The 16,755-nt window shown below is 45.9% G+C and overlaps 1 protein-coding gene across 5 annotated transcripts in view; it reads left to right on the top strand.

Annotated features, from left to right (window-relative positions):
* The window catches only part of SFMBT2 (Scm like with four mbt domains 2), a 223,632-nt gene that overhangs the window by 9,275 nt on the left and 197,602 nt on the right, over window positions 1-16,755 (top strand). The window contains exons 1-2 of one of the 5 annotated variants that reach the window (XM_079912541.1): window positions 2,655-3,503; window positions 11,529-11,817. The gene's annotated coding sequence lies outside the window, so the exon portion shown is untranslated. Of the gene's footprint in view, window positions 1-2,654; window positions 3,504-11,528; window positions 11,818-13,620; window positions 14,237-14,531; window positions 14,702-16,755 lie in introns of those variants that run through there. The other 4 variants (XM_079912540.1, XM_079912542.1, XM_079912538.1 and 1 more) reach the window with 4 other exon arrangements.

Here is a 16,755-nt window from a genome sequence, read left to right as displayed (position 1 = left end):
TCTCTATGGAACATGAGCCTTTGAGTTTGGCTCCTTGGTAGCACTCAGTTTTTTCATCTGAAAAATAATGGAATTAAACTAGATCAGTGTGTCTCAAACTGTAATGGCGCATTTGAACCATCTGGGGGTGTTGATAAACTGCAGATTTGAATTCAGGAGGTTTCCGGGGTGGGACCCTGAGCATCTATCTACTCAGCTATGAAGCAATGCCAGTGATGCTGGTCCAGGGACCATGTTTTGGTAATGATGGTAATTCACACCTTTCCTTTCCTCTTTATGAGATATTTCGTTAGACGACCCAAGGATTCCTGTGTCTGTCATCACGTTGCTTGAATTGTCTGTTGAATTTAGGACACTCGGTACCCCGACTGCTCTCAGCATCCTGGAAGAAAAAAAAGTCCAGCTTAGGTTTTTCTGTGAATTATTTACCGTGTCTCTCTGCCGTCTACATCGAATGCTGGATGTGGTTAAGTTTTAATAAAAACCACAAGCTTGGAAAAGTCTAAATTCAACTCACCTAAATGTGAGACCACAGACCCTGGCATTGATACAATGACCTCGCTATCCAGTAACTTTCTCTTTGACTCCTTGCAATGTTTTTTGAATACTCAACGAACATCTCATTAAATGGCAAGCATTCGTCATATTTCCTTCCAGTTTCTTGGACTGTGGTCTGTCACCTGTAAATGAGGCAACTCTTACTCTTACAGGTGAGGGAGTGTGGTCTAGATGCTGTAAAGCAAGAGGCAGAGATTCAGGGCTGTCCGCTCCATTGACAGCCCTGTCAATGTCAATAAATATGAAGATATCTATTTTAGGCATTACAACAAACAACAACGTTAAGTGCTGTATTGAAGCACGGTTTTATTTCTATTTGTCTGCTATAAAATACTTTAAGAGGCTTAGGTGAAAAGTATTGGGCTACTAACATAAGCAACACCTCCCCAGAGCCCATGTGACCATCTTGGGTGAGTTATTTAATTCCTTCCATGCCTTGTATTCCTTATCCTTGTAAAATAGTGTAACTTTTTGCCAGGATTGTTAATACTGAGTTAATACCTGTCAAGTGCTTAGAACTACACTTGGCACAGAGCGAGTACCATGGAAGTGTTTGTCAACACGGCCACTCCAGATCAAACTGTCAGATCTTGTTTCAGACCATATGCATCTATTTAGCTTTTAAGGAGTGATATATTTCTTGATTGCTGTATACAAATTATTATTTAACAGTCATGATAATCTCTAGTATTAATAAAACCTTATAACATGAAATCTTGATATAGTATAAATATTATTTTAATTTATTTTATTGTACATAGGCGCTGTGGAGGACACAAAAATTGCATGACACCAACTCTGTCCTCAGAAAAATGTATATGCATAGTCTTATGAGGGAGAAAGACACATACTTAAATAAATGCAACATAACAAAGAAGGCCTGTTCCACACCCCAGAGTTGGGAAATATATTCAATATTTCCTGTCCACTGCTCTACTGCAAAACAAAGAAGAAAATCCAAGTCGTTATATTACTACTTTGGGTCCCTGATTTCAAGTTCAAAGAGTTAATTTTAGTTTTCCTGAAATTATTTTTTCAAAATGGAACCAGTATTATTGTTTTTCTGATATGGAAAAGTGTAGACTATCTCAGAAGACTAAAGAAGATAGAGGAAACACTAATTGCCTCTGGAAGGGATTGTAAGAGGCAGGGAGTCTTAATTCTAATTGTTTTACTCTTGAGTCCTTTAAATTTTGTACCTTGTACAAGTATTATCCATGAAAAACATTTTTCCAAATTAATAGATGCACATTGTAATAGACATTACATGATATATATAGAAAGATACAAAGTAGAAAATGAAAGTACTCCAAATGCTACCATGAACACAACACTTTGGTACCCGATTCCTTCTTTAGGCATACATACGTGTATTGTTTTTACGAAGACAGGATTGTGGTATAGATGATATTTTTAAAATGCTTTCCATGCCAATAAATAAATGTACAACACTCATTTTTCATGTCTGTATTATTATACACACCAGCCTTGGCTGGTTTAATTGACCCCGTATGGTCCTGTGAGGAACATCTCTGTACATACATATTTGTGTGATTGTCTTGTTTTCCTAGAATATACTTCTAGAAATTCAACTGCGGGGCAAAAGGTCTGCATGTGAAGTTGAGATTGAAAAGAAACATAACATGAATAAAGAAATGAGCTCTTTCCTTTCAATTCTCCGTCCACGGGAGAGAGGCATATTGTGGTTTATAGGCGGGAGAAAAGGGATGGAGTCACTCTTGCTTCCCCATGGCTGGGAGGCGCAGGTGTTTGCCACTAGCATCACCTTCAGTACCCAGGTAGGGAAACGGTGGAAAGGATGAGAGTGGGTCTTGGCTTTAAGTTGTGAGCGAGTCCCTGGTTGAATTTCATTTGTCTTTCTCTGTTTTCCAAAAGGAAATTCACTGCTTCATCTTTGAAGTAGCATTAGCTCTCCTTCTGCTAATGGACTCCTAAGTAGTTAAGGTGAATATCGTGTTAATGCTTTCCTTAAGGAGGGTGGGGCTGGAATTTGAAGGGGATCAGAAGAGCTCTTTAGATGGTTCAGCCTAGATGATAAGAAGAGGAGAGAAATGGGGGGGGGGCGGAATGGAAAATATTACATTTAGAAGGCCTCATTCAAACTTTAGTTCCCCCCTTCGCCCCCCTTAATATGAGGAAACTTACACTGGAAGGTTACATCCCTCATCAAACTCATAAAGCTGGTGAAAGGCTGAGCAGAAAAAGGAAGTTAAGCCTAAATTGTGGTTTAGAGTCATTTGCATTAAACCAAGCACCCTAATTAGGCTCATGTAGAGTTATTAAAGACTGGATGGTACTGCGCATGTCTTTCACCTAGGATTTGCCCTCCTCAATGGTGCAAAAGGTAGCTGGGCAGCCTTGAACTAACACCAATAGCAGCTCTAATTTTTTTTTTTTTTTTTTTTTTTTCGGTACGCGGGCCTCCCACTGCTGTGGCCTATCCCGCTGCGGAGCACAGGCTCCGGACGCGCAGGCTCAGCGGCCATGGCTCACGGGCCCAGCCGCTCTGCAGCATGTGGGATCCTCCCGGACCGGGGTGCAAACCCGCGTCCCCCGCATCGGCAGACGGACTCCCAAGCACTGCGCCACCAGGGAAGCCCAGCAGCTCTAATTTTTGCCAGCCTCCTGAATACTTGAGCCCTCCTGGGTTATTTTGAAAGGATCCACTCTCTTCAAGTGCTGGAGGATTATGGAGCATTGTATTCAAACTATTAAAGTAACTGATGCGATAAGTCTGGGATAATGCCTGCAATCTACCTTCAAACCTGAAAGAAAAAAAAAGTTTATGAGCAGAAAACACTTTAAACATTTTCTTTTGGAAGTGTGGGAGCTTCACAGAGAAAAGGAAGATCATCTGCAGCTCTGGCTTCAAATCCTTTCTTGGAACCATGGCAAGGATCAAACAGAGGTGTTTTTTTCATAAGGTAAAGTGGGCAAGTGCGTGGGGTCGCTTGGTTTCTTGTGTGCTCACTGCAGAAGGCTTCCTCAACTGTAAGCCTACCCTCTGCTCTCCCTCAGGGGTTCAGAAAATGCGCTGTACTTGAACATGTCCCTGGTTGATCCACATGTGCAGATTCTGTGAAATCTAGAATTTATGTAAGCCACGTTTCTTCAGCCTTATTCAGGTAGACGTTGTGGTCTTCCTTTCACCTTTTATTCAACAGCTATTTATAAAGCACCTACTATGTGCCAGGCTCTGTTCTAGGGGTGGAGGATACAGCTATAGTTAAGAGAAAGTCCCTACTTTCGTGGTGCCAACTAAAAATTGGCACTTGCCATCTGCCTCTACGAGGATGAGGTCACTGGCCACTGTAGCCGCTGACCTTCAACACAGCCTGACAGTTCAGGGCAGAGATCAGGAACGAGGCCCTCTGTGCTCCGGGAAAACCGGCAGAGCAGGCCTTCCGATAGTTAGATATTTTCAGGAGAAGATTTTATGAGCCCCAATTCTTGTATTTCCTCTCATCTAGAAAAGCACTAATCGTTAACAGTGACATCTGCTCCTTCTGAATAGCAGCGAGTCTCTGCCAACATGTGTGCTTGACGCACGTGCCCCTATTCACTAAAGTCATAAACAATACTGACCTCCCCTCCACCTCTCCGGAGCAGTTCCTCAGAGCTATCTGAAATGCTATCTCCTGGGCTACAGTCCTCATTTTGCCCCAAATAAAACGTAACTTGTTTCTTAAAAATAATATGATATGGATGATGGTAAGTCCTGGGAAGGAAAATAAAGCAAGATATAGAGGCTCTGAGGGAGGTGTGTTTTTAAATATAGAAGCAAGTAGAAACCTGGAGGAGATAAAGGAACAAGTGGGCCAGTACTTGAGCAACCGTAGTCCAGGCGGAGGAAGGGTGAAGGCAAAGGCCCTAAGAAAGGGCTGCGCTCAGCTTGTCCAAGGAACAGCTGACCCAGCTCTGGGAGAAGCCAGGGAGGGGAGCAGCGTGGACAGGACAGAGAGGCAGGCGAAGTAGGAGGCACAAAGGCTGTGAGAGGATGTGAGATCTCACCCGGGTCAGGTGGGAAACCACTGGAGAGTTTTGGGCAGTGAATGGTGTGGCTTGATTTCCTCTTCAAGGGCTCTCTCCTGTGCCTCTGTGTAGGGACCCGACGGCTGGGGGCAAGAGGAGAAGCAGGAAGGCTGGTTTGGGGGTCACTGCTGAGCTGACTGACCTGGAGGCTTGGGGAGCCTGACGGCTTGGACTAGGGAGGGAGGAGGTGATGGAGTATGGAATGCATTCTGAAGGTGAGGTCGAAGCACGTTGCAGCATACAGTGACTGCCAGACTGCTATCTGTTTACCGAAACAAAACTGAAACGTACTAGGTAAAACATGAAAGTATCAGAAATGGGGACTCAACTATAGTCGTCAATATGGAAGTTTATAAATATAATGATGGATTAAAAAAATCCACCTATCTTTAGTCATTAATCATAAAATAATGTGGTATGATAAAATAACATGAATAAGTACCAGAGCAGAAAACTGGAATCAGATGGGCCATATACCATACCCAGGGGTTCATCTCCTAAGTGGCCCCGGAAGAGTCCAAATCAATACTTGGCCAAGCGTCGGCCAGTTGTGGCAACTCCACAGGCCCATATCATCGATGCCGAGATATGTCAGGTCAAGTCTAAGGCTATCCCTTGCAGAATCCCCCCTTGCTTAGGGGAGGCCAGCCTTTGCACTGCTAAAGCCATCAACTGATCAGATGAGGCCCATTGATACCATGAGGATAACCTGCTTTACTCAAAATCCACCGATTCAAACGTTTGTCCAATCCCAAAAAACACTTTCACAGAAACATCCAGAATACTGTTTGACCCAACATCAGGCACTGTGGCCCAGCTAAGTAGACACAGAAAATTAACTGTCAGAAACTCCAGTTCCTTTCACTCACACTTTTGCAAGAGGGAAGAAAGTCGAGGGGTTTCGGCATCACAATGCTGGTTGCATTTATTTACCCCCGGTTTTATCCTCAAGCTGGTGGTCTAAGGATAAACCTTTTTAAATAAATTCATTTACAAATGAATGTGCGCGCTTTTCCTGTGATAAACTGGAAAATTCACCTTTCTACTCCCGACCATGACTGCATAGGACCTTTTTACCATTAAAATTTCTGGCCTGGGGCCATGACGTTGAATGCCAGGTGAACAATAAAGAAAGCCACCATAAAAAACATGAACAACAATGGGAAATTTACCTCTTGTGAAGAGGAAGGCTCACTTCTCTGAACTATTCGCTCTTTAGAGTGTCCGTCAAGGTGGACACCTTACTTTTTATTTTTGTGTGTTTCTTTTTGGCTGTGTCACACAGCTTGTGAGATCTTAGTTCCCCAACCAGGGACTGCACCTGGGCCCTGGGCAATGTGAGTGCGGAGTCCCAACCACTGGACCGCCAGGGAATTCCCCTCACCTTACTTTTTATTTATTTTTTTGTGGGAAAATGGACATTTTAATTTTATTTTATTTTTTCAATTTAATTTAATTAATTTTTTAATACAGCAGGTTCTTATTAGTTATCCATTTAATACAGATTAGTGTATATATGTCAATCCCAATCTCCCAATTCATCACACTTTTTAAAGCAATACAATCAGGGTTGTGTTGAGACGAAGTTGCCAGTGTACCAGCAAGTTCTCTCACAAGAGCCCAGCACTGAGGCTCAAGATGGAATAACAACAATATTAATAGTGGCTCAGACCTGCATCATTCTTTGAAGCTGGCAAAATGCTACTGCAGCGTTGGCGATGAGAAAGATTTTGAGGTCTTTACACCTCGAAGGTTCCCCAGTTTGAGAGTCATTTATCCACAGATTTTTAAGAGTACACACCACACTGCAGGGCACAGCATCCCCACATTGTTTTGTCACTAAAATTCAGTTTATAAAAATAGCTTTCTTATTAAAAGCATCGGCAGCCTGCTGCTGGGACTTCTACCCGGCAGTCTCTTTCCTCCTGTTCCAGAGCAACAAAACATAAAGTAAATAAACCCGAAGAGTGCAAGCAATGGGTCACTCAGAAGCTAGGCAAACAACCTTTGCTTTCAAAAAACAGAATCCTTATCATCCTTTTCTTCCAAGAAGCTAAAAAAGCGACAAAACTGATGACTTTCATACCATCTTTCCAAAAGTGTATGCATGATAATATCCCACTCCTTTTACAGAAGGGGAAGAAAGGGAGGTGCCTCACTCCATAGTTTACATTCAGGTCAAGGCCAAAGCCAAGACCAAATTCCACAAACATTCACTGAGCTTTTTCTGTGTACAAATTACCATGGTAAATGTCAGATTCAGGTTGTGATCTTCAGATACGTATTTTTTCACTACGAAAAATTTGTCAGAAGCATTCTTTTAATTGACAAATGGAATGAAGAGAAAAAACCTGGCATTTTTTTAAACTAGAAAATATTGGCTCTTTCAATGTGATTTATGCTACTTTGAGTCAAGAGAAGAAAGATGGAGATATTTCTGTCTCAAAGAATTCCTGGTTTCACAGATTTTCTTTCTTTCTTTTGTTCTTTTTAGCAGCTGAAGGCACACCAACAAAAGGTTCTTAAGAAAGAACAGCCATACATTCCATTTTTATAGGTCTGTTGCTTCTAAGAGTCCAGAGCAGTTTGAAACCAGTACAAATATGAAAGCAAATAGTGTGTAGCACAGTGCTTGGAATAAAACAGACAATAACTTACAGTGACTTGGACTACAGCATTGCCTCCCAACATGCCTTTTTCTATGATTTCTTTGACTCATGATTTGGGCTAGACTTGGAAAACTTAGTTTATTATTAAACAAAGCAGGAGGATTAAAGGAAATGTGTTTGTATTTTTATTTTTTAGTACTCAAGTCAAAGCTTTATATCACTGGGTATATTATTACAATACATTTCCTTAAATTCTCTCATTCCTATGAGGTAAGAAGCTACTATGTCCGTTTCACAGTTGGTAAATTTGAGGCTCAGAGAAATTCATTGACTTATAAAGAATCTATTAGGGGACACCCCTGGGATTTGAATGCAAGTCTCTTCATTCCTTATACCTTTTCTCCACTATTTTGGGCTGTAGTATTATTCTATGATCCATCACATGTGAATCTGAAACAGTTTTCTAGGAGTTGGCTATTGTTGCTGTTGTCTGCTTTTCGAACTGGGTGTTAAAATTCGTTAGACTTTTAGAGATGGACAACTTTTCACGGAAGTAGTATAGCATTGGTATGTGTGAACGCTTTGCTTCCAATAAGCAGAATGTAACTTCATATGAAGTTCATATGAATCAGTTGCTAGCCCCATTCTTGTTCTGGAATATTTTATTTGCATTTTCAGGAGAGGAAACTATTGACTAGTGAAGTAAGAAAGAGAAATTTAATCCAGTTTTACATAGAGACAGGTAGAGAGGGAGGAAGGAGAGAGAGAGACACAGAGACAGAGAGACAGACAGACCGAGACAAAGGGAAACCAAAGATGGCAGAGCTGGGATTTAAGTACAAGTCCTTCTGGCTTCCAGTCCAAGTTCTTTTTTTAAAAATTTTTGGCCGTGCCCCCAGAGTGAAAGTGCAGAGTCCTAACCATTGGACTACCAGGGAATTCCCTGCCCAAGTTCTTTCCATTCTAACGTACTGTCTTATGGGGCAGATGTGGATTCAGTAGAACCAGGGAGTTTTCTGAAGGCCCCTGGTGAGTTTGGCAAAAAGGTACCTGTTAGCTTTAAGTAATGTCTAATGCAGCCCAATCTTCAGCACGCAAACCTTTTTGCCTCTTAAATAACATGAATATAGACAGCACTCAATAAATATTTGAGGTTGACTTTTACTTACCAGGAGTTACTTTTCTTCTGTATCTAATTTTTAATACATTTACCTTGTCAAGAAATTGGCTTGGGAAACCTTGAAATATCCTTGAGTCCCTCCCCGACAGGGTATGAAATTAAAATGAAAACCTCTAAGAACTTACCAACTTTATTTCAGAAGCATTTATAAGTGTAAAAATTAATCTTTACAGGGATAAGGAAAAAAATCACAGCACTCTACTAAAAAGCTACTTGTAATGACCCATTTTAAAAAATGGAAGAGGTTTTATTTTCCAAAGAAACATGTTATGTACTGTATATGTTATTCAAAAACGGAATGATTTCATATGAATATATTTCAGTTTACTTAAAACTAGAGCTGCCAAATTGTTATCTCTAATCAAATATAGTAAGCACTGAATTCTTCCTTTACCCCTGATAGCTGCATTCCCAACACTCCACAAAAAAACTATATAAAAAAATCTGAAAGCAAAAGTCAAAATTTGTTTCCAGTAGATGGCACTGCAAATCAAGGCTTTATTGGTCTATTAACTATTATTTCTTTGACCAGAATAATTATTTCTGTAGTGAGATGCACTAAAGAGACCTATACAGTAAAATCGAATAGGTTGGGGGCTTTGAGGCTACAATGAAGCTGCATTGTCCAGTGTCCTGACACTGATATTTCTTCTCTATTTAGCATAGTTGGGGATTTCTGAAGGTAGCAGGTGCATATAACAAAAGCTGTCTACTTGCTTTTACATGAAACCCACTTTTTGATGCGGGATTTTGGTTGCCCATTTTAATTTATTTAGTCTATTTTATGTTATACGTCCAAGGGGACTTTTTCTACTTTTGCACAGTGCCTGATTTAATCTCACTCAGGTTAGTTAACTTGCAGAGGCAAAACTGAGCCCGGGTCATAAACCATACCCCTGACCTGTGCTGGTTTTTGGTGTGTGTATGTGTTTGTATTGGGCAATAAGTAGCCTCAGTTATAGAGAATGTAAATAATTGCAGACAACTCCAGTTCTGCCACGTAAAACGTGACACATGCTTACATGACACATGGCCACGGATCAGAGTCCTGCTTTGTATGTTAAGGAATACATGCTTAAAACATATTTAAAAACCATTTAAAGGAGACATTACACAAAACAGAGACTAGAACATATTAAATGCTATCACGTATGTAAGACACCTAGAAGAGCGTCTGGCACAAAATAGATGCTAAATAAATCTCCCCTCCTCTTTCTACTTCTTTAATGGAGTGCAAGAGTGAAAGGCCAGGCCCTGCTCTGCAGCTGTAGGTGAGACCTCTGTCATTTCACCTCCCTGGACTCAGGCTTCCTTGCCTCTCAAAAGGGCTGGAAGCCAGGCTGCAAGATCTAGAATATTCTGCTTCATATAAAATAAGACTCACGAGTGGAGTATGTGATACTAGGCACCCAATGCAAGTAGCCTCAGAAGCTGGATGTGACTTTCGTCATAATGTTTGTTTTCTTCAGTGAAAAAGAAACCATCGGTCAAAACTGGCACTTTCACAGCTAAACCATCTCTGCTCTTTAAATAAATGTCCTAGGAAAGTTCAGACATCACGATTTTTTTTTTTAATACACCCTGTGTGTGCGCTGTTATTTTTTTCTCTTGTCAAGGAAGGCTGAAATTTCTTCATACTGTACAGGAAGCCACGGTGGGTTTCTGGAATTTTTAGAAATGGATGAGAAAGTGCTCCAGGTGATATCTTTGTGGAGCCTTTACTCACCACTACGCTCATTTATCCATTTAAACAGTGAGCTCCATCACCCAGGCTTTTCTCAGTGACTCTCAGGTACCTCGGCCCGGACACTTAGATGGGCAAAAACCCATGCAGTAAATACAAAAACACAACAGTGATCTAAATGAGGCAAAACTATGACTCGAGCAATACCTTTACTGCTGATCAGGAGGGCAAAGAAGGTGTTTCCCCTACAGATCTGTTCCTTTGTTTTCCTCTTTGTGATCCCAGGGTTTCCACCTTGGCTAGTCTTAGTTGGTAGAGATGGTGCTGGGATATTACAGAAAGCAACTTGTGGCTTTAGGTTGATAAGCACTCTTTAGAGTTTGAAAGGACTTTTCAGAACATCTAGTCCAATCTCCTTTACCCATGAGAAAAGAATGGCTCAGAGACATCATTTGATTTACATAGGTCACACAGGAAATTAGTGATGAAGCGGCGATGAGGTCATTTGACTCCCAACCCAGGAGTTAAGTGCTTGAATGGGTATAGGGGAAAAGGGTGAAAAAATAAGGGAGTGTCTTCAGATTTCATTCTTAGTGACCTCAGGAGGGGTGATAGAAAAACACAATGTCACCTGGCCTAAGAGACAATGTGTTAAGATCCCAAGCCTACAGCAGAAAGAAGATCGCATACATTCTTCAAATATTTGTTTATTTTCAGGGGCTTTTGGGGGACACTTTTCCATCCTTCCGCTTTCATTTTAAGCTAATTTGTCTAATATCTCAGATTCTCTATGTTAAGGAAGCAAAATGGTTCATTTTCTTTAGGGCATTTCCTCCTACGATAACTTAAACATGGAGTAATTATGAGCAAATTGACCGACATTCTTCTTGGTGTGAAGATTATTGTGACAAGATTTAAGTAATCATATGTCTTTAGTGTAAATAAGGTAAATAATATGCATATAGTTTTCGACTCTTCTGCAATACTTTTTGAAACACACAGAATAATGAGTGGGAAACTTTTCAACTGTTATTTTTATTCCTAACTATTTCCAGTTAGCAAATATAATTTTAATATTTTATATATTTAGCCTCATTCATAGGAAAGAATTCCAAAGTCCCTTGGAAGGCATAAATTAGATGTGTAGGTGTATTTTAAAAGTGATATAATTCATGGCGTCACCATTGTTTAGGCATGAAGTAAGTTACACTCAGTTAGTGTGATCAAAGCCTTATTTTTGCCAAGATTTTTAGAAAATGTTAACAATTTATAGAGAAATCTCGTGGCGTTTATCATGAGATTTACGTGGTTGAACTTCTCTGATTTGGAATGTATTAGACCTTCTTTACTTTGAAACAGTCCCAGTTTTTACCGAGGCTTTATCTTTGGCTAACTCTGCTGTTTTCTCTCCCCCCCACCCCACGCCTTTCTTTAATTGATTTAGGGTGGATTCTACATCTGGAGACTCACATCCCTAAAGTATCTGCTTCTGAAATAAAAATGAAAGTGGGAAGGTATTGGAATGGGATGAAGGGCCGTGTTAATTACCTCGGGGAGTCTTCGAACCAATTTCTTCTGCCTCATTGATGTCCTTGGATAGAGGAGAATGGAGACAGGATGCAAAATAACGAGCCAAGGAACGTTCAAGAAGTCACGTGGGAAAAGCAATATGAAAGTAGAAGGTTGCCGAACTTTGAGAAATTTCACCCTAGACAACGTTGAGATTCTTGGAGGTAACAATGTGATGACCATCGTGTATTGTGGCTTCATGATTTTATTTCTTAATCGCGATAACTATAAAAAATCTAAGTCCTCCACATAGTTCTCCAGACTCACGGGCAAAGTTATACAGGGGTCTGAGTACCAAAAACATAAAGAGACCCCAGTACTTTGGAGGAATCGTAAGATAATGTATACACAGGCCATCGAGTTAGGGATTCGGTGTCCTTTTGCAATTGTTTCTTATTTTGATGAAATAACGTTCCGTTTATAATAATGACTCAAAACGGGTAAACAAACCTAGAGCCAGCGCAATGGCTGCTGCAGCTCACGTCGCCGCAGCTCTTGGAGAGGGAAAGTGCATCCTCTCCGTAAACTGGAGCCGCCCGGAAGTCCTGGCGGGGGGTGGGAGAGGAGCGATCCTCTGCTCCCTCCCGGGCCCGAGCCCCGCGGCGAGGTTTGGGGCACACGAGGGAGAGCCACGGCCACCGCGGTGGACGCAGCGCGGCGGGGAGCCGGGTTGGCTGGAGGAGGGGATCCGCTCTCAGGCCCCTCTGCTGCGGCTGCGCTTCAGCGGTGCCGGAGCTGGTGACCCTGTCGAAGGGAAGGGCGCGCGGGGTGGGTCTCCCGCGCTGTAAGTCCCCTTGGGATGGCACCGTCCACCGCCCCCCTCCCTGCCTACGGACCAGACTGTGTGTTGAAGGATCGAGAAGACGAGACCCGGGGGTAGAGTCCAGAAGCCTGCCTGGAGTCCCCATTCTGGATCCCTAGTAGCCGCGGTGCACACATGGACTCATTTGGGAGCCGTCTCAGAGTACAAGAGGGAGGCAGTTTGGAGGTGCAGGCAACAGGGTTAATGTGCAGGAGCGGGGTGTGGTCGGTTTGAGGATGCTTCGCCTTCAGTGACCTTCAGGTGAAAGGGGTCGGATGTCCCCAAGAGGAGGGTACCAGTAAGCTGGAGGGGATGCAGACTCCGGCTGGAGTTTGAACTATGAGTCGCTTGTCCTTCCTGAGTCTCAGGTGGTACCTCGAATGAACGTGTGACAGGACGAAGGCGTTTTATACCTCGCAGAGCGCCCTCCAACATGTAGGGAAATACAATTTGCCCAGACTGCAAGTGCACTGCGTCTCACTGCCGCCGAAGCCCCCGAGGATCTCCGAGCTCCGCCCACCGTTTCAGTGGAGGGGCCCTCGCGACCGCGTGGCTTGGCTGGAGCAGTTTCCCGGCACGTCTCTCGCGCGGTTCTTCTAGACCAGCCGGGCCCCGCTGTCGGGGAGAGGACTCGCCAGGGCAGGACCCCGCCCGTCCCGCGCGCGCTCAGACTCTGACCTCCTCTCTCTCGGTCCTCCCCGCGCCCTGTCCCCCGCCCTGCAGAGCGTCCACCTATCCTCCGAGGACCTCTAGCGCCTGAGGTCTCCGGTCCGCGAGGACTCGCGGGGGTGGAAGGACGTGGAAGGACGGGGGAGGAAGGGCGGAGCTGCGAACTCGAAGCAGCCTGGGAGCGCAGGGTCCTCTGGCCCCCCGGCCCGGGCCAGGGGAGGGCGCGGCGAGAGACGTTCTTAAGAAGGAGATGGACACAATTGGGAGACGCTGGGGAATTTTTACCCCTTGTGACAGTAGAGCAAAAACCCTGACATAACGTGTCAGTTCTCCGTTTCCCACAGAAATAAATTCTAGCCCCCAGCAGCATCTCCTCGCTCCTTAGTACAGCAAAGCCCACCTTCGGAAGTTCTCCGTCTTGCCCACTCGGGCGTCGCCAGCATTTCCGCATTGGGTACATTATGTTCAGTCTCTGCCCAGCCGTTGCTCGGGCCGGGGAGCTCCACTTTGTCCTCCCCCCACGCCCCGGGCAAAGTGCCCGCGAACCCGCACACGCCGCCGGGAAACCCTGCCCTGCGCCCGTCTGCGCTGACCCTGTTTCACTCCCACCATCGCAGAGGGCCACGTTTTTCTCGGGCAAGATTCCTTTCCCGCCCTACAAGAGCCAGCCCAGGCCAGGTGCCCTCTGCGGTCGCCCCGGCCCGGACATTTCCCCAGGACACGCCGTGGCGACCCTCGTTACCTGTGTCCTGCCGATCTCAGCGGAGAACTGAATTTTCCGACCCCTCTGGGCTCGTTTCCCTGGAAAACCTTTCCCCGACCCCCTCCCGCCATCCCTAAGGGGCCAGGAAATGTTTCAATCTCCATAGAAAAAGCGCAGTTTAAGTGCCGGGTGGGGCGCAGTGGGCGGGACGCGGGTCGCGGAAAGAATTGGATTTCTCTCCGCTCGGAACCAGCCTTCGGCGGATAAAGCGCAAGTTTGTGCATTTGGTCCACGGAGGGATTGCAAACCGACGAAACAGAAAGTGTTCCAGTGAGATGCGGAGTTTGCCCAGATTTCCCTGCAGATGGGTGTGCGGAAACGCCTGTGATGGGAACTTTGTGCAGATCGTGTATGGATGGGAGCTAAAGAAAAAAAGGGAGGGGAGCGGGGCGGGGAGGGGGCAGCGGGAGCGTGAAATGTGCCTCTGTGTGTGTGTGTGGGGGGGGAATGTGCCCAGACGCGGAGGCGTCACGGGGGGGCGTCACAGCGGGGGCAATGGAAGGAGTGCGGAACGTCCCGCAGGCTAATTGGCTTAAGACGTTCTGCAAGCGCTTGGAAAAGGTCGTTGAAGGAGTTCGCTGCACACACACAAAATAATAATCTTAAAAAAGAGTGCCGGGCATGCGCACAGAGAGGATGCCATATTGGAATGAGGCTGTAGTGGGAGTCGGCGGAGTGGAGCGGGCGCGCTAGGGAGGCGGCGGGCAGGGAGCGAGCAAAGCAGAGCTAGCGGGTGAGGCCGGTGTCCCCCCCCTCCGCCCACGGCGGCGCCCGGGGTCTTGGTCCACGCCGCGGGGAGGACGAACTTCATCAGGTAGGACGCCGCGCGGTCGCTGTCCCCGCGCCCAGCCAGCCCAGCGAGCAGACCTCCGGCCCGCAGGTTGAGCGCGCCGGTCAGCTTTTTTCCAGCTCCGAAAAAAAGGGAAGCTGGAGCCAGCCCGGGGGTGGGGGGCTGGAGGAGGGGGTGCTGAGGGAGAGGAGCGAAAGGGAAGGACAGGAGGAGAAAGCGACATTACTGGAGCAGAGCCCCAAAGTCCGCTCTGCGCTCCGGGTTGTCATTTTTGCTCCCTCTGTCCCCTTCCCCCGGTCCCTCGGCTTTGCAAAGCCCGGCCTTGCGGGGGTCCGTCCGTAGTTGCAAAGTGTCCTCCTACCAGGGTGCAAGCTGTCCCCTCCCGCCGCCCACCTTCCTCATTTGTGCGCTCATTTTAGCGACGCAGCCGCCCTTGCTACCCCGCGCTCTCTCGTTGGGGTCTCTTTCTTCTTCTTCCTTTTTTTTTTTTTTTGGTGTGTGTGTTTGGGGTGGCGGGGGGACGGGGGGAAGAAGATGTGGAGTGAGAACTGGAGACCAGCCATCAAGGGGGTTAAAAATCGTGGGCACATTCGGAATCCCCCCTTTGGAAACATTTGCCTGTGCAGCTGAAATGAAATTGTCAGTAGTAGTTTCGGAGCGTGCTCCCGCAGGGATGATCTTTTTGTTCTTTTTTTTCTTTTCTTTATTATTATTTTTTCTTTTACGTTAAAGTAATATCCTGTCACTTGGGGATTTCCTGTTGTACTCTCATATGACCTTTCAATTACTAATCTGATCTGGTTTGGGAGTTTATTTTTTTACTGTGTGTGTGTGTGTGTGTGTGTGTGTGTGTGTGTGTGTGTATGTGTGTGTGTGTGTGTGTGTTGGTAAAATCCGCCAAAAAAACAACTGTAGGAACTGCTAGATATATTTACTGATTTTTGACCCGAGGCGGCGGGAGGGGATTAACCGGAGAGAGGGGGAGCCTTAGGTGAGGGAAGTGGTTGATTTGCGGTGGCCAGACGCAAGTCCAGAGCCCGATCCGTACTCGTGTTTTCTTGGAAGCAACGGCGGGGAAGGAGTATTTAGAAGCTGTGCCAGTTTCAATATGGCGGGCTAAGGTGGCTTTTAAAAACTGAAAATAAAGGTTTTGAGGTGGGAAAAAACCCAACCGTAGGTGCCATCTCTTAGTTTCAACTCTCTTTGACTACTCCAGTAGCTGCTTTAGCGAATTAAATGGGAAAAAAGAGAGAGAATGAGCTGCCCCAGTTTTTTCCGTGGTTAGAGTCTGCGTGTGTCCAGTCCATTGCTAAAGGGCAGAGGGGTACCGCTGGCCCGGACCGGGGCATCCGAGCACAACTGCTCTGTGTGCCTTTGGATCAGTGTGCATACCTGTGTGTGCAGTTGGCGGGGAGGGTGCCAAAGAGATCCACCCTGAATTCGTGTGTGCGTCTTGGAACCAGACCCTACCATGATTTGACATGACAAACTGCTGACACGTGGTGCAAAATACATGAGGGCAGAGGGAATGATTTATTTCGGCTTTCTAGGAGACCAGTTCTCTTTCTCTGTATGCTGGATCCTGTGTGCGTAAAGCCCGGTAGGTGGAGCGGGGAGGTGCTTATTAAAAGGACTCACTGTCCAGGGTTTCGGGTGAAGTCGGACTGCAGACGTCCGTGGGGTTCTGTGTGCAGGGGGCGCGCTGCAGTTAGCGGTGGGCACCCGGTGCAGTTCGCGCCGCGCCGCGGTGGGCTGGGAGGTGGGGGGGCCGGCGTCCGGGGCATGGTGGGTGGGTGGGGGGAGTGAAAGTGCAGCGGCGGAAGGGCGGGGGCGCGCGGACCTCCGCTGCAGAGCGTGCATGGGGGAGGGGAGGAGTTGCTTTTGGAGTTGCGCTCTAGGGGCGGTGGGGGATGGGGAGAGCGTTAGCGGAAGAAAGTGTCCCTTGCTCTGATCGGGCTCCGAGAGGGCTGGATCCGCTAGGGGCCTTCTAGGCGAGCGAGCGGGGGTGTCGCCTTGGGCTTTGAGAGGGCGGCGAGGTGCCGGGGAAAGGCCGGCCTCCGGCCCGGGAGAGGGTCAGG

Source organism: Stenella coeruleoalba (genome assembly GCF_951394435.1).
Source record: "Stenella coeruleoalba genome assembly, chromosome: 2".
Classification (NCBI taxonomy): Eukaryota; Metazoa; Chordata; class Mammalia; order Artiodactyla; family Delphinidae; genus Stenella; species Stenella coeruleoalba.
This window is presented reverse-complemented; position numbering and strand designations above follow the sequence as displayed.